The 24,530-nt window shown below is 43.4% G+C and overlaps 1 pseudogene; it reads right to left on the reverse strand.

Moving 5' to 3' along the window:
• Positions 1-2,087: 2,087 nt before the first annotated feature.
• On the reverse strand, positions 2,088-2,901 carry LOC149149206 (putative protein arginine N-methyltransferase 6 pseudogene; annotated as a pseudogene).
• Positions 2,902-24,530: the final 21,629 nt, after the last annotated feature.

Here is a 24,530-nt window from a genome sequence, read left to right on the forward strand (position 1 = left end):
TGGCTTTGCGGTGCTGTTCTTTGCTTGCAGCTTTGGCAGGTTGTCTTGGGCTGCCCTGCCTTAGCTTTGTCATTTTTTCTTCTGTTTGGGGGCACCTTTCCCTTGCTTCGGATTTGCAGATCCAAAGTCTCGCTTCTTATGTTTAAACTTTTTCTCGACCTTAATGGCATATTGATATGTCGTGTCAAGCGAGGAGATGTTGAGGAATTCTATTTCTTCCTGGATGTACTAGTGCAGGCAGCCACAGTATTTGAGTACCAAATGATGCTCTGAATCCTTGATACCCAAATTTGTGCGAAGGGTATGGAAAATATTGGTAAAATCTGGCACGTCTTGGTCCCTTCCCTACTGTAGCATGGTCCACTTTATGTATTGATCCTCATAGCTTTCGAGAGGGTAGTACTGCTCCTTGATGGCATCCCGGAATGAATTCCAAGTGGGTGCAAATAAAAATAGTGAGCCTGTACTTTCATCCTTCTGCTCGCAGTAGGTTTCCCACCAGTCCTTGACATGGGGGGCTGCTTTGAGAAGATCGAAAATAATCTTTTCCCGCCTGGAAAAATCATGAATAGAAAAATAACCCTCTAGCAGATTTAACCATTTATCGATGGCATCTACGTCTATATGACCCTCGAATATGGGGATTTCAAAATTAACTTGTACCTTAAATGGTGTGGCGTTTCCAGAGTAGCTGTTGGAAGCCAATGCCTCGCCCCTGGGTAGTCGCTGAAGGATCTAGGCAAAGTTGTCCATCATCGCGTTCCTTTGTCACTCGAGGGCTTCTTCGAGCAAGACTTTGATAGGATCTCCTACACCCTCATCTTTCTTTTCATCCACCATGGGAGGCCGTCGATATTTGCGAGGCTAGTCTTGCAAAGGTTTGACCAGTTCAATCCCTAACTCCTTACATCCCAACCTCGCTGGGGACATGCAAACAAAAACAGAGAAGAAAAGCAAACCGCTCTAATACAACTGATCCAAATTTAAATAAGAATTTAACAAATCACAGAGATAACCATAAACATAGAGATGCAGCGAAAATAATACTTCATTTAATTAATGTAAAATACGGAAATATGCTTACAAACAGAAATGGAAATAAACCAGCTATGGCGTTGGTAGCTTATCTCTGAGAAGAGATGTGGCAGCTACATGCCTTTGAACTGCCTTACAATGAGGCTCAAGGGCCTTTTTATTATTGAACAATAAGATAAAACCCTAAACAACCAAAACCCTGACCGAGGAGATGTAACACCAAGAGTTTATGGGCCCCGTTGGGGTTAGTTGGACAACCAACTTCCTGGGGTCGCGACTTGGTCATATTATCTCCATTTGACGTGCACGATAACCCGTTGGAAAGATCTCTCCGAGGACTATGACGAAAAAGATGATTCTAGACAAAAAATTGCTGGCAGTAGATTTCCAAAAAAACATCATTTAGGGCCTCAAAACGGCTCCGAAAGTTTAGGGCCCGAAAAACTGCTAAAAATAGTAAACTTTGCTACAATTAAGGAAACTGAAAAACTGAAAGAAACAATGGTGGGGATCCAAGTGGAAGTGGCGGGTGGCCACCAATATCCAGCTGCATCATTCTCTATCTTAATATTCACTGGCATTTCCATCTTATAAACACGTACATCAAGCTGAGCCAGATAAACTTTAAAAGCCATCTGATTTGAATAAATATCATAACATGAGATATAAAGAGGTCCAATTTCAGAACCCAACCTAAAGTTAGTTTGTTTAATTTCACTACACTCAACATCTGGCAATTAAAAACCAATTTTCCACTTCCCAACTTTCTTCAAATTGACATTTGGCATTGTCCTTTTCTATGAAACCTTAGCGATATTTAACATCATATTTGATTGGAAACTCTCCACCTTTGCTAACAGAATGCGCACTCTAAGATAAACCACTATAAAAATTAGAAGTATTAGGCATGCTCTAATACTTTCCTCTTGATAGCTATGGTAATAGCATAAACATACAAATGCACCCAACTCCTATGATGATATTCAGATGACAAAATTATGGTATGAATTGAGCCCAACATTTCTTTCAGATCAACTTTGCTACAGAAAACATCAAGGAACTAATGAAATAATCAAATCAAATGCTTCAGAATGATGCCCCAAAGGCTGTGAACAATAACAAGCTGAAAATATCACTGCATAATAGATTTCCTTCACAAAGCATTGTCCCCCAGAAGCATATTCTAGGTGTATATTCAGAAAGCATGGGTTCTCCCTACTCTGTGACAATGTAATAGAACCTAGAACCTACAATTACTTGATATTTCTTCACCTCTAAAGGATCGTAAATATAGAGATTTCGCACACTTTTTCTTTGATGTACACCATTTACACAAACATCTCCAAATAAAGAGCTGTCTATTGATGATTCTGACTGGGTATCACTAGATGTTGTTGCATTCCCTCCAAATGAAACATCAAACCATAATGAAAAACCATGCAAGGATGCTTTCATCATAGATGACACACTGAAATTTGCAGTAACTAATTCCAACTCCTATATTGTGATAGTGCTACAATCAATTTGTTTGATAACAATTACCCATGTCAAGACATTTTCTGTTGTAATAGTTTCGATACAAGGCTCCTCAAAGGTACATTGCTTTTCCCATGGTAACATCACAGAAATATCAATTCCATAAACATTTCACGAGAAGTCAATACTTTCACTATATCTTTCAGGATGTGTCATTAGTGCCATGTACAATGTCGCGTGAGAAGGAAAAATTAGCCCCCCTGACTTGAGCCAACGATCTCTTGCAACGATTACACTAGAAAGCATGCTCTCATATAGAAGCATGTAACCCATCCATTCCGATATAATGACATCTACCTCCTCATCAATTTCAACCTCCCTAAGATTCATACTTATAAATCTCCAAGTAATTCCTCTCTAGAACCATGAGACCAGAAGCTGTAAACCTTTCACCAACAATATCACTGTCAGTAATGTACAGTGCCCTATGCTGTGAATTGGAAGCAGGTTCTCAATTAGCAAGAACTGCATCTGCAAAAAAAACTCATTTGGATAGACCAACCTTTGCACAGATTCATGGATATCTCTTTCAATCAAAGCAGAGAAACGAGCTCGCCATATGTTGAGATGAGGATTAGCAGCATGGCAATAGACCTCAAATTCTATGTTCTCTCCTTCTCTATCAAAATCCAGGCACAAAACCAGCCACTCAAATCTCCTAGCTTCCTCTGGATCATTAAATACATGAACTGCTGCATTGGGCGATCTTTGAGTCAATTATTCATTTGGTCATATCTTCTGATCTAGAAACTGGTTTTGGGAGTGTGATATACCTTTGGAAATATTTTACTAAGTTGCTTCTGATGGACATGCTTATGATATGTTTTGCGCTAAAGATCATGTGCAAAACATTTAAAAAATCTAGACATAGTAAGAACCCATCTTGATCATTGGTGACAGACTGTGAAGACTGGAACTAACACACCCTATCTACATGATCCTTCCAAGACTTTTTGTAGATTGGTATATCATCAAAAAATACTAACACAAACTTCTAAGGAAGGGTTTGAAAATGGAATTCATTAAACCTTGAAATGTGGAAGGTGCATTAGTGGGGCCAAAGGGGATGACCAAAAATTCATCATTTCCCTCATGAGTGTTGAATGTTGTTTTTGGAATGTCTTCAGCCTTCATTCTAATTTGATGATATCCTAAATGAAGATCCATCTTGGTGAAGTAAATTGCTCCATGTAATTCATCCATCAATTCATCATTGACAAGAATGGGAAATTTATCTTTAAAAGTGAGCTTGTTGAGCTCCCTACAATCTTGAGACATACGCCATGATCCATCCTTCTTGTGCACCAATACTACTAGAGTAGACAAATAACTTTGACTAGATTGAATTATACCAACCTCTAGCATTTCTGCAACCATATGTTCAATTTCACTCTTTTGGGCATAAGGATATCTGTAAGGTATTATGTTTGGAGGAAATCCTCTTGGAATCATTTGAATCACATGATCATGATCATGAATAGGTGAGAGGTCTTTGGGAGTCTCAAACACCTTGGAATGATTGTCCAAGACTTTTTGGAGATCAAGAGAAATAGATGATTTCGATGTTTGAACCCCTAGTGAGCATAGTTGTGCAATTATGCCTCGTTGTTCTTTATTCAAAAGCTTTGTCATTCCATTAGAGCTGATTATTTTTCCCGTTTCCTTGTGCTACCCCTTAATTCAACTTCCTTTCCTTCCCAAAAAAAGTTCAAGAAAATTTCTTGAAAATTGAAATCTATCGTCACAAAGATTGTAACCATTGGACTCCTAATACAACATCAACACCACCCATTGGAATGGAAAGAATTAGACTATTCAATACATATTCCCCCATGGTTAGCTTTATATTATGCCACTTTCAAGTGAAATTTTTAGCTCCTCCATTTGCAACCATCAATTGATACTCTAGTGCTTGATATAAGAAGAAATTCATTTTTTTGGCTATTGTACAATGAATAAAATTATGGGTACTACCCGAATAAATCAACACTATTACCTTTTTCTTCTTGATATATCCTTATATCTTAAGAGTTTGAGGAGTGGTAATTCCTACCAATGAATTATAAGATATGGTCAGATTCATTTCTTCTTTATCTGGGGTTGGTTCCTAGTGTATATCCTCTTCTTTTGATGTTTCTTGTTCCTTTTCTTCCTCCTCTTCACAATCTATGTAGAATAATTTCTTCTTGGAACACTTATGACCTTTAGTGTATTTTCTATAACAACTGTAATAAATCCCTTTTGCTCTTTTTTCCTCCAATTGTTGTGGTGTCAACCTTGTCAGTTGTGGAAGACCAGGAACAACAACACTTACATATTTATAGTTGTGAGTGGTATACTTCCTTGTTGCCATAATTTTTCTTTCAACTTTTCTTGCCACCCTGAATGCCTTCTCTAATGAATCATGTTCCCAAAGCCGAACCTCATGTTGGATGTTATCTTTTAAAGTCCTTATGAAGACATCAACCCTATGTTCCTCTAGAATATCGATTACCCTAATATTCAATTTTTGAAGTCTTAAGTGTGCTCTGCCATTGAACCCTTTTGTTTGAGATTTATCACTTGGATGAAGAAGGTGTTTCTCTTTGTATCTTCATAATATGCTATCATTTCCTCTGTAAAAATTGACTAGGTGATAAGTGGTTTATGAGAATAAATCCATCTATACAATACAAACTGGTCAGACACTAAATAGAAATATGAAATACGTACCTTTTGTGAGGGTCTCACATCATGTAGATCAAAATATTGCTCCATTTGTAGTATCCAAGTTACCGGATCCTTGCAATCAAACTTTCTCAGATATATATATATATATATATATATATATATATATATAGTTGGAACATGGTGGTTATTAAACCACACATTGGAGTCTCTAAAATTGTAATTCATATTCTTTTTGTCTTCATCATGATTTTCATGGATTTCCTTGTCACCATTGGGAAGCCTTTCTTCTAGCAACTTTGCCAAACCTTCCTTCAACCCTTCTATCTTGACATTCATCATTGTTGCCATATCTAATTTTAACTCATCATTCAAAAATCCCATGTACCTTTTCATACCATCTATCTTAACTCCCATGTCCATTTGTATAGCATCTATCTTAACATTCATCATGACTTCCAATTCATTTTTTGTTACATTTTGCGAGAACGAATATTTTTACACTTGGTCTCATAAATTTTCTATGTCATGTTGCATTTCTTCCTCTTCTTCATGCGCCATAGAAGATATTTCTGGTTGCTTACTAGGCATGTGCTTTTTTTATTTTGATGCATTTTGGAATCAAACAATGATATATATGCTTCAATATTCCCCTTGAATAAATTCAAATTGATTTTTCAAACAAAAGTTATGCAAATAATACACACCTTTTTCTTGCATTTTAGGAGCTCAATATTGTAGCTGTTGTATATTTGTAATTGCGAATCTCCAAGATCTGAAATTTATTATTGTGGTATCTCTCTGATTCCTACTTCCAACCCCACAATTTTGATCGATATTGGATTCTAAAAAAAAATAGTTAAGCCAAATCTCCCACGGTGACCTGATTATGGATTGGTTCAGTAGAGCGACGTTGTACGAGATGTCGCGTGTCATATTTTCAACCTTCAACCTTAAAATTGTTGCACAAAAAACTACAGTCTGTTCCCTTGCAGTCACATTTTACATAATTCAAATCCGATGCCTAAAATGAAAGTTATGATGATTTTCCCTAGGTCACATATTTGAGACAGACTTTTGGAGCCCAAAAAACCCTAACTTCCTCAAAACATATCTCCGAAAATATAGCGAACCAAGATCTGAAATTTTTACAAGAAGTTATCTGTGATTTAGGCTCCACTTGGTAAAAATTTCAACTTTTGAGCCTCATATAGCAAAAATTCCAAGATGACTTGTTTGAAGAAGTGAAACCCTGGAATCCAAAGCTCTGATACCAAATGTTATGCAACCAACTCACAAATAGATAGATAAAAAAAAAACATAAAAATTAATCTTTTCGAGGGGGAAACCTCCTTTAAATTACATAAATGAACAATTCTTGGATGATACAAATGACAAGATCTCCTTTGTATATATTGATGAGCCCCAATTTTTGGTACAATTTGGGCTCATATTGGCCTACTTACCTTGTTCAACCATTCACATTTTACCACTTATGCATTCATTTCTTAGTATATTCGTGTTGTTTGTAGGAAGAAGGGCAGGCATTATATCTATGTGACTAATACATGATGATTTCAGGTTCTTGGCATTAAAGAGAGCAAAAGACCACGCAAAAGGAGACAAGGAGACAGCAAAGGTGGCATTGCATGTTTATAGGGAGGTTGTCTACAGCTTTAAATGACTTCCCTCGTGCTTTTCACCTTAACTCCGAGCTCTAACAGCTCTCCCCACCGAGCTCAAAGGCAGCCAACACGTTCTACAGGATCAGCAGTTTTACAGCAGTTTGACTTTCAGTTAGACAACCAAGCTCCACGAATGAAGGCAGCCAGCTTGATCCTCATTTTGTATAAATATGGAGGCCGTAGCCTTTGTTAGAAGCTTTTTGACTTTTGGAATTACTATTGTAATCTCTGAGCACGAGTTACAGCTCGGTTTTTGTTATTTTGTAAGCCAGTTTTGGCATGATATCAGACTTTTGATTATGAATAAAGGCAAGTAGATTTGGATCTAATTCTGAGTTTTTAAGGGAGCTATAGCTCTCAGGTTAGGGCCCAACCTGAGAGCAATAGACCTCCTCTGTTTTGTAGCGTTATTTTCCTTTCGTTCCAGCACTTTGTTTCTTTACTTTGACATGCAATTCGAATTTACAGTCTGCTAATTTAGTTTTCATGTGATTGAGTAGGATTAGCTTATGGTTACTTTGCTTTCAGCTGCTTAGATTCGATAGGAGGTTTGTAATACACAGGAGCTCCAAGAAAAAGGTTGTTAGAGATCACTTCCATCTCTGTTTAGGGATTGGGGTGCAGTCCATATCAACCACCAAAAAGAAGCGCAGTCTTTTACTTCCATGCAAGCTGCAACATAGTCATTTCCATTGAAGATCCATCCATGCACTTTTGATATTGAACCATACTTCTACATTTTTCATTCAATGCACAGCTTCTTTTCTCGGTTTTACATTGTTGTTCATAGGTTTAATGGCACAGGTATCATAGGTTAATGAATTCTCCTTTTTGGTGCAAGACATAAGTCATTTGTTTCATTTACACTGCTCCATATCATTCCACTTCCTTCTTCTTCTTCTTGACCTCTCCTCAAACCACCTACTCGGCCTCTGTCCAGCTCGTTTACCCTCCAACTCATCCATTGCCACGTAGCTTCATCTTTGTGACCTTTCGTTGCTGCCATCCTTCTATCCACCAACCAACTTCGTGCACTCATTCTTTGTCCTATTTCTCTGCCCCTGAGCCATCACAAGCTCCATCTCCACCTTACCTATCCACCCAAACCATCCCATCACTTCACCATCACCCAAACTTCCACTTACAGCACATCCTGTAGAAGTTAGCAGACTTCCTGTAGAATTCCTTAGTTTCCTGTAGGATCCCCTGCAGACATCCTGTAGAAGCTTGCAAACTTGGTTGCCGAGCATCCGAATGTTGTAGACTTCTGTAGACTGATGCTAAGGATCCCCTGGGACCTCTCCTAGCCATCTTGACCTTTTCCAAGCTTTCTCTCCCTTCGCACCACCTCTGCACAGCCAAACCCTAATAAGAGACAAAATCATCATCACTCCAACCAATTAAGCAAAAATCCAAAAACATGTTCTTTTCAATCAAAGTAGTTTAAGTTCATGCATTTCACATCATTAGAAGTAATGGCATCATTTCCAGACACTTGCACTCCACCCATTGCATCCTAGAGGTTAAGCTAGTCAGATTAGGGTTTACTAGGGTTTCCATGTTTTGGTTGGCTTTCAGTTCATTTTTGCAAAATAGATTAATTTCCTTTAAGATAGCCTTCGTCCATCATTTAGCAAGCTTCTTCTAAGAGCATATAGAAGTTGGCTTGAGCCCTAGCGGACTTGTGCCAGCTGACCAAGTGACAGCTGCGACAAGAGCTACTACTTGTCCATACAGCACCGTCGCTTCCAAGTTTGTACGAACTACCGGGTTGATAAAATTAGAGATAGGAAGCTCCAGGAGTTGTAGCATTATTGCTACAATACTGGAGCCCACCATCCTTTTTGGCACCGTTACCGGGGAAGCGTCAGAGTATTAGTAATTGTTGCTTTTCTTCTATTTTCTTACTCTTGCCTTCTGCTAAGTAGTTTATTTCATTTTCATTCTGCAAAAGTAGCATAGATATTTCCTGCTTTCATAGATTAGCATTTCCTGCTTTCATAGATTAGCATTTCCTGCTTTCATAGATTAGCGTTTCATTTCTGCAAGCGTAGACTAGCATTTCCATTCCTGCAATTTCATTTGAGCAGAGTAGATTAGTTCTTTCCTGCTTTCAGTTTAATTCTGCATCTTTATAGTTAGCTGTAGATCAATCTGTTTCAGTTTTGTAGGTACAAAAGAAAAAGCAAAAACAATCAAAAAGAAATTCTTTTCCCTTTCATGCCTCGTAGGAACCGAGATAGATCAGGCAAATTCCTACCAAACACCCCCACCACATCACTGAGTCACCCTTCTCTCTTCTTTGGTGACAGTGACCCAGAAGAACCTATAGGTGAACATCCAGAGATATACAAAGATCCTATAGTAGAAGAAGAGTTAGAGACCACTCCATCTGAAGTTATGGCTGACAATAGAAGAGAAGATGAGAGAATAGAAGGTGCCTTCCCCATCCGAGAGACCAATGGAGAAATGAAAATGAAGAACATTAGCCCCTCTGCCTTACCTCACTTCCATGGACTGACTACTGAAGATCCTGATACCTTCCTGTTTGAGTTTGTTGTCCTTTGTAGAACCTATGACTATATTGAATATGAGCAAAAGCTAAAACTCTTCCCTTCAACTCTTAAGGATGTAGCATTACGCTGGTTCATGGGCTTACCTGGGAATAGTATCACCACTTGGGCATGCAGCAAGCTTTCAATACCAAGTACAGGGATTATTGTAGGTCTAAGGAAACCAAGGGAGAAATATTTAGGATGACCATGGGAAATGATGAGTCCTTAGAGGATTATGAGGAGAGGTTCCAACTAAGCTATAAGCGGGCCAGGTGCACACTTGACCCTCAATCCCTCAAGTTGGTCCTGCTCCGAGGAGTCCCTGAAGACCTCTTAGATACCCTTCACATGTTAGCTGGGGGGGACATTTACCAACTGCCTTATGAGGACATCAAAACTGTGTTTAGAAACCACTCCAGGGCAGCTCGGAAACGAGGTAGAGGAAACCTCCCCTCAACTAGTGTCCCTTTCTCCAAACATGAGCTTGCAAATCAATTAGAAGATCTCAAGAGTGAGGTGAGACAGACCATTGCCATGCAGCTGGACACATTCAGAATCCAGCAGAAGAAAGAAGAAGCTGAGAGAGCCTTGGCTGTCTTCTGCCCTAGGTGCACAAGGAGACACCCTAAGAACGAATGCCCATTGCATTCGGTTGAAGTATGTTTCGTTTGTGAGGAGGACCATCCCACAAATCAGTGTCCAACCTTACCTGGGTTTAAAGCCATGTACCAAGGGACAGAAGCTCCCACTGAACCTCTCTATTACCTCAACCAAAGGAGGCCACAAGGATCTAGACCTTATCAGCAGGGGATGCAAGGGGCACCTCAAGCTTATTACAGCCCCAACCAATCGACTCCTATGCCTTCCTGGGGTCCCCCTGCTCATCCTTCATGGTCCATGCCTCCTCCATGGTCTTATCCACCTCAGTACCCCACTCAACCTACTTCTCATTCATATCATTCACATGCCCAGCCACAGCCTCAATGGAATGCACCTCAGTCGGGGTGGAGGCCCCAATACAACACTCCTCCTGCCATCTTGCCTCCACCACCAGTTCAACCTCAGCCATTACCTCCTGCTCCTCCAAGGCAACCTGAAATGCCTGCTCAACCGAACCCGAACCCCAACAATAGACAGGCCCAGCAGGTATACACTGGGGAAACCTCATGCCCTACCTATGTTGTGGAGATCCAGGAGATCAATCTTCGATCTGGAAAGACTCTACCAGATCGCCAACCTCCTCCCCCAGAGGATGAGGAAGATAAACAGGAAAGTGAACCAAAGGCTATTCCACCCTTTCCTGAGAGACTAACAGCCACCACACAACCCAACCCAGAGGAGGATGAGCTTCTGGGTGAGCTCAAGCAGTTGTGTGTAAAAATACCACTTCTCCAAGCCATCAAGGATGTGCCAATATACAACAAACTGGTTAAGGAAAAGTGCTTCAAACACCCAGGCAGGCGGAAGAAAGATGCTTCAACCATTAATGTCATAGGACAACTGTCTAACCTGATGCTAGGACAAGTCATCTGCCCAAAGTACCTAGATCCTGGAAGTCATGTAGTAGATGTCCACATCAATGGCACCATCATACCTCACACCTTGATTGATCTGGGGGCTGCCATTAATGTGATGACCAGGGATACCATGCTCAAACTCAATCTTCAGGGTTCCTTGAGGAAGACCTCGACAGTACTGCAATTAGCAGATCGCTCCACCGTGACTCCCGAAGGGATTGTGGAGGATGTCTTGGTCTCTATTGACTCTTGGGAATACCCTACAGACTTCCTGGTTCTGCAACCAAAGGCGAAGCTTACTGGATATCCTCTCATTTTGGGAAGGCCTTGGTTAGCTACTGCAGATGCTTACATAAGTTGTCGTGCAGGAAACATGACCATCAAAAATGGTCCTATGTCCAAGCAGCTAGTCCTATACCCTCCTTAGAGCATGACTTACCGCTCTGGTTGGAAGAAGGAGAGGAAGACGAGGTGTACTCAGCACCTCTGTGCACCTCAGATACCACTAGAAGAGACCCCCCAACCGAGGATGACTTGATTGAGACCTTGATCCAGAATCCACCTTCCAGTGTACTACCCTTAGAGAAATTGGTGGAGGATGCCCAAGCTAGCACCTTAGTGGATCTTTGTACAACCAACCCTGTTACTTCCAGAATCAAGAATGTGGAGTTCGGCCCTGAGAAAGCATTGAAGATCAGCTCCTCCCTATCTCCTTCCCAGGAAAAGGAGTTGTGTAGTCTGTTGGCCAACCACCTAGATGCTTTTGCTTGGAGCTATAAGGAAATGAAAGGAGTCCATCCTTCGTCTGTACCCATCATATATACATCAAAGAGGGTTGTAAACTGGTTAGGCAACCCCAGAGGAGAATGAATCTAGCTCTTAAGGACATTGTCAAGGAAGAATTGCAAAAACTGTTGGATGCAGGATTCATCTACCCCTTCTCAGATAGCGAATGGGTGTCCCCTCTAGTGTTGGTTCCCAAGAAAAATGGGAAATGGAGAATCTGTGTGGACTACCGAGAACTGAACAAAGCTACCAAGAAAGACCATTTCCCTCTACCTTTCATAGATCAAGTGTTGGATGGACTGGCAGGAAAGAAGTTCTTCTCTTTCCTGGATGGGTTTAGCGGTTACAACCAAATCCAAATCAGCCCGGAAGACCAAGATAAGACCACCTTCACTTGTCCTTGGGGTACCTTTTCCTACCGAGTTCTTCCCTTTGGGCTATGCAATGCTCCTGCTACCTTCCAGAGAGCTGTCTTGAGCATCTTCTCGGAGCTGGTCCATGATGCAGTGGAAATCTATATGGATGACTTTACTCCTTATGGGGCCAACTTCCAGGAAGCATTGTCCAATCTGGGAAAAGTCCTAACCAAATGCATCGCGATGAACTTGTCCCTTAGTCCTGAAAAATGTGAATTCCTAATGACTGAAGGGACCGTGCTAGGCCATACAATTTCTTGCCAAGGGTTACAAGTGGATCCTAACAAAATTGCTCTCATCAAGAAGGTTCCACCTCCTCAAAAGGTAAGGGATGTCCGGAGTTTCTTGGGATTAGCAGGATATTACCGGAGATTCATTAAAGATTTCAGCAAGCTAGCCTCTCCATTGTTTGGCCTGTTGGCAAAAGATGTGGAGTTTAACTGGACTGACGATTGTCAGAGGGCTTTAAATGAATTGAAGGACAAGTTGGTGTCAGCCCCAATCCTGAGAGGTCCAAACTGGGCCCTACCTTTCCACATCCACACTGATGCCTCAAACAAAGCCATAGGTGCAGCTTTAGGACAGGTTGAGCAAAAACTTCCATATGCCATTTACTTTGTTAGCAAAAACTTGTCCAAAGCTGAGCTGAATTACACTGTAACCGAGAAAGAATTCTTGGCTGTGGTCCGTGCACTGAACAAGTTCTGACATTATATTACTGGTTACCAGACCTTTGTACATACAGACCATGCTGCAATTAGATATTTAATGAATAAACCAGATGTGAATGCTCGTATTATTAGATGGTTACTTTTATTGCAGCAGTTTGATTTGACCATTGTTGACAAACCAGGTAGAGAAAATGTTGTTGCTGACTTTTTATCTAGATTGGATTTGTCTGCAGATGAGGATGGAACAGTGGATGACCAGATGCCCGATGAACATCTGTTTGCTATTTCAGTACTCTCTCCATGGTTTGCTGATATAGCAAACTACCTTGTTTCAGCACAGTTCCCTCCGCACCTATCTTCCAGAGAGAAGAGCAGAATCATCAGAAAAAGTGCCTCATTTACTTGGATCGGGGGCAATCTGTTCAATCTTGGCCCCGATCAGATCTTAAGGCGTTGTGTAAGGGAGGAGGAAGTCTTTGATATCCTCCTCACTTGTCATGATGGGACTTGTGGAGGACATTTTGCAGCAAAGAGAACTGCCTTCAAAATCCTGCAAGCAGGATACTATTGGCCCACACTTCATCAAGATGTCAGAAGATATGTCAGTCAGTGTGACCAATGCCAAAGAATGGGGAAACCGACCCAAAGGGATGAGATGCCTCTCCAACCTCAAGTGACTCTTGAGCCATTTGAGAAGTGGGGCATGGACTTCGTGGGCCCAATCAACCCTCCTTCGAGGCAAAGGTCTTACATCATTGTGTGTACTGACTATTTGACAAAGTGGGCAGAGGCTAAAGCAATCAAAGCAGCAACAGAAGAAAAGGTGGCCGAGTTCCTAAGAGAAAACATCTTCTATAAGTTTGGCTATCCAAGAGAGTTGGTCACCGATCAAGGGAGCCAGTTCACCTCCAACCTGGTTGAAGATCTACTAGCTCATCACAAGCTCAAGCATAGGACTTCCACCCCCTATCACCCTCAAGCAAATGGGCAGGTGGAAGTCACCAATAGAGCATTAGAGGGGATCTTGACTAAGGTGGTGAGCAGCAGCAGAAAGGACTGGGCAGATTGCCTGGTTGAAGCCACATGGGCTTACAACACCACTTGGAAGACCACCACCGGCTTCACACATTATGAGCTGGTCTATGGGAAGAAAGCTTCGCTGTCCATTGAGTTTGAATACAACACTTTGAGGATGGCAGCTCAGCTGGACCTAGATCTTAGCCATGCACAACAAGAAAGGCTATTGCAGCTGAATGGCCTGGATGAGCACCGAATGCAGGCCCTCCTTCACTCAGAAGTGGTTCAACTTCAGAGAAAGGTGTGGCATGACCAACATCTCCATGACAAGCAATTTCAGCCGGGAGATTGGGCTTTGTTGTATGACTCCAGATACAAGGATTTCAAGGGGAAGCTGAGAACCAGATGGCTAGGGCCATATTCAGTGGAAAAATGTCATGACAATGGATCTGTGCTTATTAGGACCATTGATGAGGAAGCCATCCCCATGCTTGTCAATGGGCATGGATTGAAGATCTACAGGAAGCCTCCCTCAAGGAAAGAGTTCATCAAAACTATGTAGAAGGCAGTGTTGGTCATAGAGAAGGGTTCTGCCTCTGCTTTGGGCATACCCTGAAGGATCTAAAAAAATAAAAATAAAAATAAAAAAAATAATAATAATAATAAAGATCCTTGGGTGAAAACCTTTCTGAGGCGCCCAAGGCAGGTGGTAGGGGTGAAAACCTCACTGAGGCGCCCCTATTGTCTTTTCAAAAAAAAAAGGGGGAAAAAGGTTGGAAAAAGATCCTTGAGTGAAAACCTCTTTGAGGCGCTCAAGGCAGATGGCAAGGGTGAAAACCTCAATGAGGCGCCCCTGTTATCTTTCAAAAAAAAAAAAAGGTCAGCAGATTCATCATGTAAAATTGCATGTAGGTGTTCTATGGAGGAGAGGAAGCCTCTCAACTCAAAGCCAAGGGTCCTCATCATGCAGCAAGGACACCTTACCAGCACCTCCTCCAAGAATCCTCATTTTCTCCAAGGTATGTGCAATTTTATTCCAGCTTGAGTCTTCTACAGGAAGACGCATATTTTCTACAGGAAAATGCAGAGTTTCTACAGGAAGATGCAGATCTTCTACAGGAAGGTGCAGACTCTCTACAGGAACGCATCCTTTCTACAGGAAACGCTGTATTTCTACAGGAAGCTTCCTGTAGAAGCTCAGAACGGGCCAGAATTCATTTCATGAGGCGATCTAACGGCTAAGGATCGGTTTGGATGCATGCATGCCACGGTTGTCAACCATGCACATTGTTGTTATCTTGCTCCACCATCCTTGTCGACATGCAACCAAGTACCTGCACCAGCAAAGCAAATCGATGAGTCTTGAGGAAAAAAAGCAACCTGTAAATGAAAAAGCGCTAGAGATCTCACACCATATTCATCACAGTCAGCCCAAGGCTCCGAGAGCATGATCGTGAGGCCATCCATAGTCGTACAGCATGCACCCAAGGAGGAAGAACTGTTCCAAGACATCCCACGGGAGTCCTGTAACAGTTAAACCTGCTAGAGTGGATACCATTCACCGCGCAGGCCATCTGAAGGGAAACGTGGGCGCATGCAACTAAAGCATCCCATCCATCGATGACAGTTCATGAACATGGACCTCCGGGCCTGTGTAAGTCCGCCAGCAGCAGGTAAATCGACTCATCAGCGTCCAAAGAGCCGAGACATCGTGTACAGCCACGCAGGTAAGTGTCTCAACCCTTCCTTCCATCAGACTGCATGAATGTTACTTTGATTGATTGCTTAGGTGTAAAGGTGAATTGGTTGAGCGACTGTGTGGCCATTTGGCCAGCCACGTCGGCCAGTTAATGGTCTAGTTGGATGTGTGGGTGGCGGCCATGACAAAGAGAATGGGCAGCATGCACGTGAGAACGATCCCGTCGAGGAAACGAGTTCAACAGGAGAGGCGGCGGCAGATCCGCGGGAATTGATGCGGCAGCAAGTGAACGCACAGTTGAATGATGGGGTGACGTCACCCAACGGTCCGGCGGGGACAGCTCACCCCCCGCGCCACGGATTCCGCCGAATTTGAAATCTAATCGGCTCGATCGCATTCATGCATTTATCACCCACCGGTTTGAACTCGAGCGGCTATCCTGCTCCTTCTGCAGTGTGATACGCCGAGCCTTTGGCTATCAGAGCGATTGAGAAGCACGCTCAAGGCGCAGACCGACTGCAGTCTCTCCCGAAATCCGCGCACTGCATTCTACAAGATCACTGTCATTCTACAGGAACGCTGCATTCTACAGGAACACTGTCATCCTACAGGAACGCAGTCTTCTACAGGGAAGCGGGTGCCTCACGTAAAAGGGTGGCCAATTAAAGAGGTAACCCTGAACTCTTCATGCAACTGGTTATCAAAGGTGGCAAGATTGTCGTCCACAGTCCGGTCATAGAAAAATAGTGAAATTGTTGTCTTCTGTGCCTATACTGTCATTCTACAGGATGTCGAGTAATTAAATTGTGTCAAAGTTCCTCAGGGATAAGTTTGTGAGTTATGTGCATGATATCCTACGTTCTATCTCAGTAAACCAAAACCTCTTCCACAATCACCATCTCTGGTTAACAAAACTGTGTTATCATGCCGAGTGGGTTTATTAGACGAAAACCCACTGATTCAGCCAAATTAAGGGAAAACCAAGAAGTGGTAGAGCTCTTCACACGAGCACAATGGATTTCTTTTTGTGATAAGCTGCAGGGTTACGATGATGAAGTGGCCGAAGAATTTTTGCAGGCTCTGAAGCCGAAATCCAAGACACTGGCCACAGTGAACTTCAGAGGTCTAAGCCTCAAGCTCACCCCGCAATATATCAGTCGGATCACTTAACTTCCGATGGGTTTGCCATGGGATAAGGAAGAACGGAAGTTGAGCCAGCAGGCCAAGAAAGAATTCTTTCCACCTGAGGAGGAATTCTCAGAGGACAAAAATGGGGTGCGAAGAACCAGCTTGCTGCCACCATGGAATGAAGTCAGCTTGCAAATCATGAAATATATAACTTGTGAAGGCCGTTTTAGCATCGTGTATGCATATCACTTTCGGTTGCTCACTGAATTGAGGCACCGGATTGATCTTCCTGTAGAACAAAAACTGAGCATCCCTTATTTCCTATTGCAGTCTCTAATTGAGTGTGCCACAAAGCTAAAAGAGGGCATACCAGATCAGATAGCCCACCATGGGTTGATCAAGCTTCTTGTGGAGGATGCGCTGCATTCATATAAGGTTCCCCTCTCATGGGAATCCTTCTGGAATTTGACAAGAGATGGAGACATTAAAATGTTGATCAAAGAAACGGGTTCTTCCAGCAGTGAGGAACAAGAAGCAGTGGCCAAGGGAAAGAGAGAAAAAGGCCAGAAGACCCCGACCACAGTGCAGAAGAAGGAACAAAAGAAGAAGCATGAGGAAAGGGATGACAAAGAAAAAGGTGGCACACCCATCTTGTCAGCAAGAGAAAAGAGGTTGAAGAGCAGAATGGACAAAGCTGAGGTAGTCCACGTCAGCCCAAGTACCTCATCAGCACCTGCAACCAAAGCAAAAAGCAAAACCCATGCGGCTAAGCAAGAAAAGGTGGTGACACCCGTGTCTACAGGAAAGCAGAAACAGGCTTCTACAGGAAGCCCGAAAACAGAGACAAGGGCTTCTACAGGAAGCCCGAAATTGGAAAAAGGGGCTTCTACAGGAAGCCCGAAAATCATTGAGAAACAGGCTTCTACAGGAAGCCTGAAGACAGAGAAAGGGTCTTCTACAGGAAGCCCGAAAATTACCAAAGCAGGGGCTTCTACAGGAAGCCCGAGAGTGGCTAAAACTGTGTCTTCTATAGGAAGCCCAAAATTGGTAAAGAAAGGATCTTCTACAAAAGGCCCGGAAGTGGGCAAAGCAGGGTCTTCTACAGGAAGCCCGAAATCTGAAAAGAAGGGGCCCTCTACAAGGAGCTCTGAGAAAGCAAAACGCAAGAAAGAGAAGGCTGGTATTCTCGAAAAGGAGGCAGCAGCTGCGCTGGCCGCCCTCAGTACACCTCCAAAGCCGAAGGAGAAGAGAGAGAGGGAGACCCCTCTACCATCTGAAGCCAGGAGAAGTGAGAGGATAAACACGGGCAAGCCGCAACCTCCACCTAGCAGCCAAACCATTTTAGGGGATGTCCCTACTTCACCCAGTGCAAGAACCCCCTCTAAAACATCAGCCACCCCCGAGAGGGGAAGCCCAAAAATAACTTCCTGGACAAGAAAAATAGGCCAATCGCCTTCCGAAGCCCGGCTCAAGGAAATGGAAAAGGGGGAAGAAGCGCCACCCTCGTCACCACCAAGGGCAGAAAAGGCAGGGCCACCAAAAACAGGAAAGGAAGAGCATGCTCCGGGCTCTAGTTCTCGGCCAAAGACGAGGAGCCAGAGCAAAGTTGCTCAAGGATGAGCAAATAGTTTAGCTGGGGGGTGATGATGAGCCCCAATTTTTGGTACAATTTGGGCTCATATTGGCCTACTTACCTTGTTCAACCATTCACATTTTACCACTTATGCATTCATTTCTTAGTATATTCGTGTTGTTTGTAGGAAGAAGGGCAGGCATTATATCTATGTGACTAATACATGATGATTTCAGGTTCTTGGCATTAAAGAGAGAAAAAGACCACGCAAAAGGAGACAACGAGACAGCAAAGGTGGCATTGCATGTTTATAGGGAGGTTGTCTACAGCTTTAAATGACTTCCCTCGTGCTTTTCACCTTAACTCCGAGCTCTAACAGCTCTCCCCACCGAGCTCAAAGGCAGCCAACACGTTCTACAGGATCAGCAGTTTTACATCAGTTTGACTTTCAGTTAGACAGCCAAGCTCCATGAATGAAGGCAGCCAGCTTGATCCTCACTTTGTATAAATATGGAGGCCGTAGCCTTTGTTAGAAGCTTTTTGACTTTTGGAATTACTATTGTAATCTCTGAGCACGAGTTACAGCTCGGTTTTTGTTATTTTGTAAGCCAGTTTTGGCATGATATCAGACTTTTGATTATGAATAAAGGCAAGCAGATTTGGATCTAATTCTGAGTTTTTAAGGGAGCTATAGCTCTCAGGTTAGGGCCCAACCTGAGAGCAATAGACCTCCTCTGTTTTGTAGTGTTATTTGCCTTTCGTTCCAGCACTTTGTTTCTTTACTTTGACATGCAATTTGAATTTACAGTCTGCTGATTTAGTTTTCGTGTGATTGAGTAGGATTAGCTTATGGTTACTTTGCTTTCAGCTGCTTAGATTCGATAGGAGGTTTGTAATACACAGGAGCTCCAAGAAAAAGGTTGTTAGAGATCACTTCCATCTCTGTTTAGGGATTGGGGTGCAGTCCATATCAACCACCAAAAAGAAACGCAGTCTTTTACTTCCATGCAAGCTGCAACATAGTCATTTCCATTGAAGATCCATCCATGCACTTTTGATATTGAACCATACTTCTACATTTTTCATTCACTGCACGGCTTCTTTTCTCGGTTTTACATTGTTTTTCATAGGTTTAATGGCACAGGTATCATAGGTTAATGAATTCTCGTTTTTGGTGCAAGACATAAGTCATTTGTTTCATTTACACTGCTCCATATCATTCCACTTCCTTCTTCTTCTTCTTGACCTCTCCTCAAACCACCTACTCGGCCTCTGTCCAGCTCGTTTACCCTCCAACTCATCCATTGCCACGTAGCTTCATCTTTGTGACCTTTCGTTGCTGTCATCCTTCTATCCACCAACCAACTTCGTGCACTCATTCTCTATCCTATTTCTCTGCCCCTGAGCCATCACAAGCTCCATCTCCACCTTACCTATCCACCCAAACCATCCCATCACTTCACCATCACCCAAACTTCCACTTACAGCACATCCTGTAGAAGTTAGCAGACTTCCTGTAGAATTCCTTAGTTTCCTGTAGGATCCCCTGCAGACATCCTGTAGAAGCCTGCAAACTTGGTTGCCGAGCATTCGAATGTTGTAGACTTCTGTAGACTGATGCTAAGGATCCCCTGGGACCTCTCCTAGCCATCCTGACCTTTTCCAAGCTTTCTCTCCCTTCGCACCACCTCTGCACAGCCAAACCCTAATAAGAGACAAAATCATCATCACTCCAACCAATTAAGCAAAAATCCAAAAACATGTTCTTTTCAATCAAAGTAGTTTAAGTTCATGCATTTCACATCATTAGAAGTAATGGCATCATTTCCAGACACTTGCACTCCACCCATTGCATCCTAGAGGTTAAGCTAGTCAGATTAGGGTTTACTAGGGTTTCCATGTTTTGGTTGGCTTTCAGTTCATTTTTGCAAAATAGATTAATTTCCTTTAAGATAGCCTTCGTCCATCATTTAGCAAGCTTCTTCTAAGAGCATATAGAAGTTGGCTTGAGCCCTAGCGGACTTGTGCCAGCTGATGATCCAGATTTAAGCAGGAACGCAATAGATTACAGAGATAACCATAAATACAGAGATGCGATAACCATAAAAATAGAGATGCAGCGGAAATAATACTTCATTTCACTAATGGAGAATACTGAAATATGCTTACAAATAGAAATGACCCAGCTAGGGCGATGGTAGCTTATCTTTGAGAAGAGATGTGTCGGCTACATGCCTCTGAACTGTTCCAAACTGTCTTTACAATGAGGCTCGAAGGCCTATTTATTATTGAGAAACAATGGAAAACCCTTAACATTCCAAAACCTAACCCTAGAAGATGAAAACGCCAAACTATGGGCCCCGTTTGGGTAAATTGGTACATCAACTTCCCGGGGTCGTAACTTTGGCATACGATCTCCATTTTACGCGCATGATAGCCCGTTGAAAAGATCTTTCTAAGGACTATAACGCAAACAACGATTTTTTATCTAAAAAATCACAGAAGCAAGATTTCCCAAAAAACGTCATTTAGGGCCTCAAAACGGCTCCAGAAGTTTAGGACCCGAAAACTGCTAAAAATAGTAAGTTGTGCTATAATTAAGGAAACTGAAAATGTCAAGAGGGACAATGGTGGGGGTCTAGGTGGACTTGGCAGGTCGCCACCAATATCCACCTGGATCATTCCTCCCCCCTTAGGAAGCAATGGTCCCCATTGCGTTGAGTTCCTCCATGAGATGGGGAAACTTTTGCTGAACTTGGTCCCTGGTGAGCCACTTGCCATTGTGAAGGAGTTGGCCTGCTTTGACAACTCGATACAGTTGAATATTCTGTCGGCGAGTATTCTTGATCTGTGTGTCCATGATTCGATCAGTTGCAGCTTGTTCCATGCAATCTGGATTTAATTCTGTGGGGGTGAGCTGTTCTGCAATGTCGGATGTATCTAGCAATGGTGGAAAGTATGGCCGAAGGCGGTCCACATTGAACACTGGGTGCAGGCCAAGGAATGGGGGAATGCTGAGTTCAAATGCATTGTCTCCCACAGCCTTAGTAATGGTGTAGGGACCATATCGGAGTGGTCTCAGTTTCCGATAGGCTCCAGTAAGGCGTTCCTTTTGTAAATGCAACCAGACTTTGTCACCCACCTGGAACTTGTGTGGCACTCGATGTTGATCATGTCGCTGCTTGAACTTGGCATTTGATTTCTCCATAATGTCATGGACCTGCTGGCGAATATGTTGGATGTGCTCAATGAAGCTGGTCGCCTTGTTTGTTTCAGACTGGACATGAGCAGAATCTGCGTGAGTAGCTGCAAATGGCATGGCCACATCAATGGGGCATAATGGCTGGAATCCCAAGCCCACCTAAAAAGGGCTATGGCCAGTGGAGCTGTGAAGAGCTCGGTTGTAGCTGTGCTGAACATAGGGGAGGCTCTCGTCCCATGTGCGTGGATGCTTTGAGTTGTACATGCGCAGAATGTGTACAATCATCCTATTGACAACCTCTGTCTGGCCATCAGTTTGAGGATGGAAGGCGGTGGACTTAGTGAGTTTGGTGTCCAGCATTGACCAGAGACTGGACCAAAATGTACTGAGGAACCGACTGTCCCGATCTGAGATGATAGACTGTGGAATCCCAAAGTGCACCCAAACTCGTTCAAAGAAGAGTTTAGCAGTGGCTTCTGCTGTGATGTTCTTCTTGCAGGCCGCCATGATGGCCATCTTCGAGAACCTGTCGACGACTACAAAAACACAGTCATTTCCATGCTTAGTGGAAGGAAGGCCAGACATGTAATCCATGGAGATGGATTCCCAAGGTTGGCTAGGGGTAGGCAGTGGGGTATAGAGGCCTTGCTTCTTGATGGTCGGTTTGGCAATGGCACAGGCAGTACATGATCTGATGTACTTCCCAACATCCTGTCGAAGATTCGGCCAATAGAAATACTTTTGCAGCACTGCCACTGTTTTCTCGACCCCAAAATGACCAGCAACTCGACTATAGTGTGCTTCCCAAATCATCTTGGCACGCTCGCTTGAAGGAACACAAAGGTGACCCAAGTGGCATAACAGGTCGTCCTGGAGGTGAAAATCTGGAACATGCTGACCCTCCAAGAGGTTCTGGTATGTGTGGCCGAATTCCGGGTCGCTTTTGTAGAGCAGTGGCCAATCAGAAGTCTCATGCCCACAAGAGTTGAGGACGGTGGTTAACGCCATGATCGGTGGTCGGCTAAGGCAATCTGCAACATTATTAGTGCTGCCCTTCTTATACTTGATATTCAAATGGAACTGTTGCAGGTATGTGGACCACTTCTGATGGCGATCATTCTGCAATTTCCCTTGGGTCTGTATGAACTGTAGGGGTCGGTGGTCTGTGTGGATGACCGTTTCCTTCCCCAAAATGTAGTGCTTCCATTGCCAACAAGCCTGTACAATGGAATACATCTCTTTATCATAAGTGGGATACTTCCGGACCGTGTCTGAAAGTGTTTCACTGTGATATGCCACAGGATGCCTGTGTTGAGTAAGGACTGCCCCAATAGCATAGTCAGAGGCATCTGTCTCGACCTCAAATGGTTGTTGTAAATCTGGTAAAGCGAGCACTGGTGCTGTGCAGAGGCGATCTTTCAACTCTATGAATGCCTTCTGTTGAGATTTAGACCAAAAGAATTTTGCCTTCGCCCCGCCCTTGGTGACTTGACTCAAAGGCCAAGTGATATGAGAAAAACCCAACACGAACCTGCGGTAGAAGTTGGTAAGACCTAGAAAGCTGCGGAGCTCTATCAAAGTGGTCGGAGGTGGCCAATCCCGAATGACTTTGATCTTGGCTGGATCCACATGCACCCCCTGTTCATCAATAATGTATCCCAGATACTGAACCTGCATCATGCCAAAAGTGCATTTCTCCAAATTGGCACATAGCTTGTGTTGCCGCAGTGTTTGGAGAACCTGTCGGATGTGGTGGAGGTGCTCTTCCCAACTCTGGCTGAAGATCAGAATGTCATCCAAGTATACCACTACAAATGAGTTGGTGTATGGCCGCAAGATGTCATCCATTAGCCTCATGAAGGTTGCAGGAGCATTTGTCAACCCGAAAGGCATAACCAACCATTCGAAAAGGCCCTCTTTGGCTTTGAAGGCAGTCTTCCACACATCAGAGGGTTCGATTGGTACCTGGTGATATCCTGACTTCAGATCAATCTTGCTGAAATATTTTGCCCCCTTTAGTTGGTCTAGGAGGTCATCAATCCGCGGGATCGGGTACCTATTACGGACAGTGATCTTGTTCAGCGCTCGATAGTCAATACAGAGTCTCCAAGTCCCATCCTTCTTCTGTACCAACACAATTGGGCTCCCGCAAGGCGATGAACTCGGACGGATGTGGCCTTTTTGCAGAAGCTCCTGAATCTGTCTCTTGATTTCATCGTTCTCCAGAACGGAGCGCCGATAAATTGGTCCATTGGGTAAGGGTGCACCTGGGGTCAGATCGATGGAGTGCTTGACCTGACAGTGCAGAGGAACCCCTACGGGGGAGGTGAAGATGTCCTCGTACTCCTCCACGACCTTGTCCATCTGTAGTTGTCGTGCAGAGGGGCCCTGTCTGGAGGTTGTGGCCACCGTCTTCTTCTTTCCTTGAGGGCGTATCATCAGGAAAACAAATTTTCCAGTTTTGGAAATGAGCTTACTGCATTGTTTTGCAGTAATCAAAGAGATGGCAGTAGGCGGTGCTACCTCTGGTATCCTGTACAACTGATTTCCCAAAGTAATAATAACAGCACGGGGCCTTGATTCATACACAGCATGTCACTTCCACAAGTATGGTTGTCCTAATAATACATCACAAACTTCAAGCGGAGCAATGTCACACAATACCTCATCTGTGAAGGGCTTGATGTTGTATGGAAGGCGACACTGTTGGCTCACGCGAAGATCCCGTCCTTGGTGCAGCCACCCGATGGTGTACGGTTGTGGATGTGCTGTGGTCGGTAAGCCCAACCGCTTCACGACCTCTGCCGAAATGAGGTTCTTTTGGCTCCCGCTATCGACAATGAACTGTAGTGGGGAGCCCCTTACCCACATCTGGGAGTGGAAGAGACGCTCCTCCTCCTCTAGATCTTCGGGTTCATTTGTCTGGATCTTGGCAGTAGCAACAGTGGCGTTGGGATCCGCATCAATGATCTGCTTCCCTTTGTCATTCCCCTTGTCTGTTTCTGACTCAGAGTCGGAACATGCATCTGATTCTGAAACCTTT

Source organism: Pinus tabuliformis, chromosome 9 (assembly GCF_031772625.1).
Source record: "Pinus tabuliformis cultivar Carrire ecotype Pingquan chromosome 9, CPIR1, whole genome shotgun sequence".
Lineage (NCBI taxonomy): Eukaryota > Viridiplantae > Streptophyta > Pinopsida > Pinales > Pinaceae > Pinus > Pinus tabuliformis.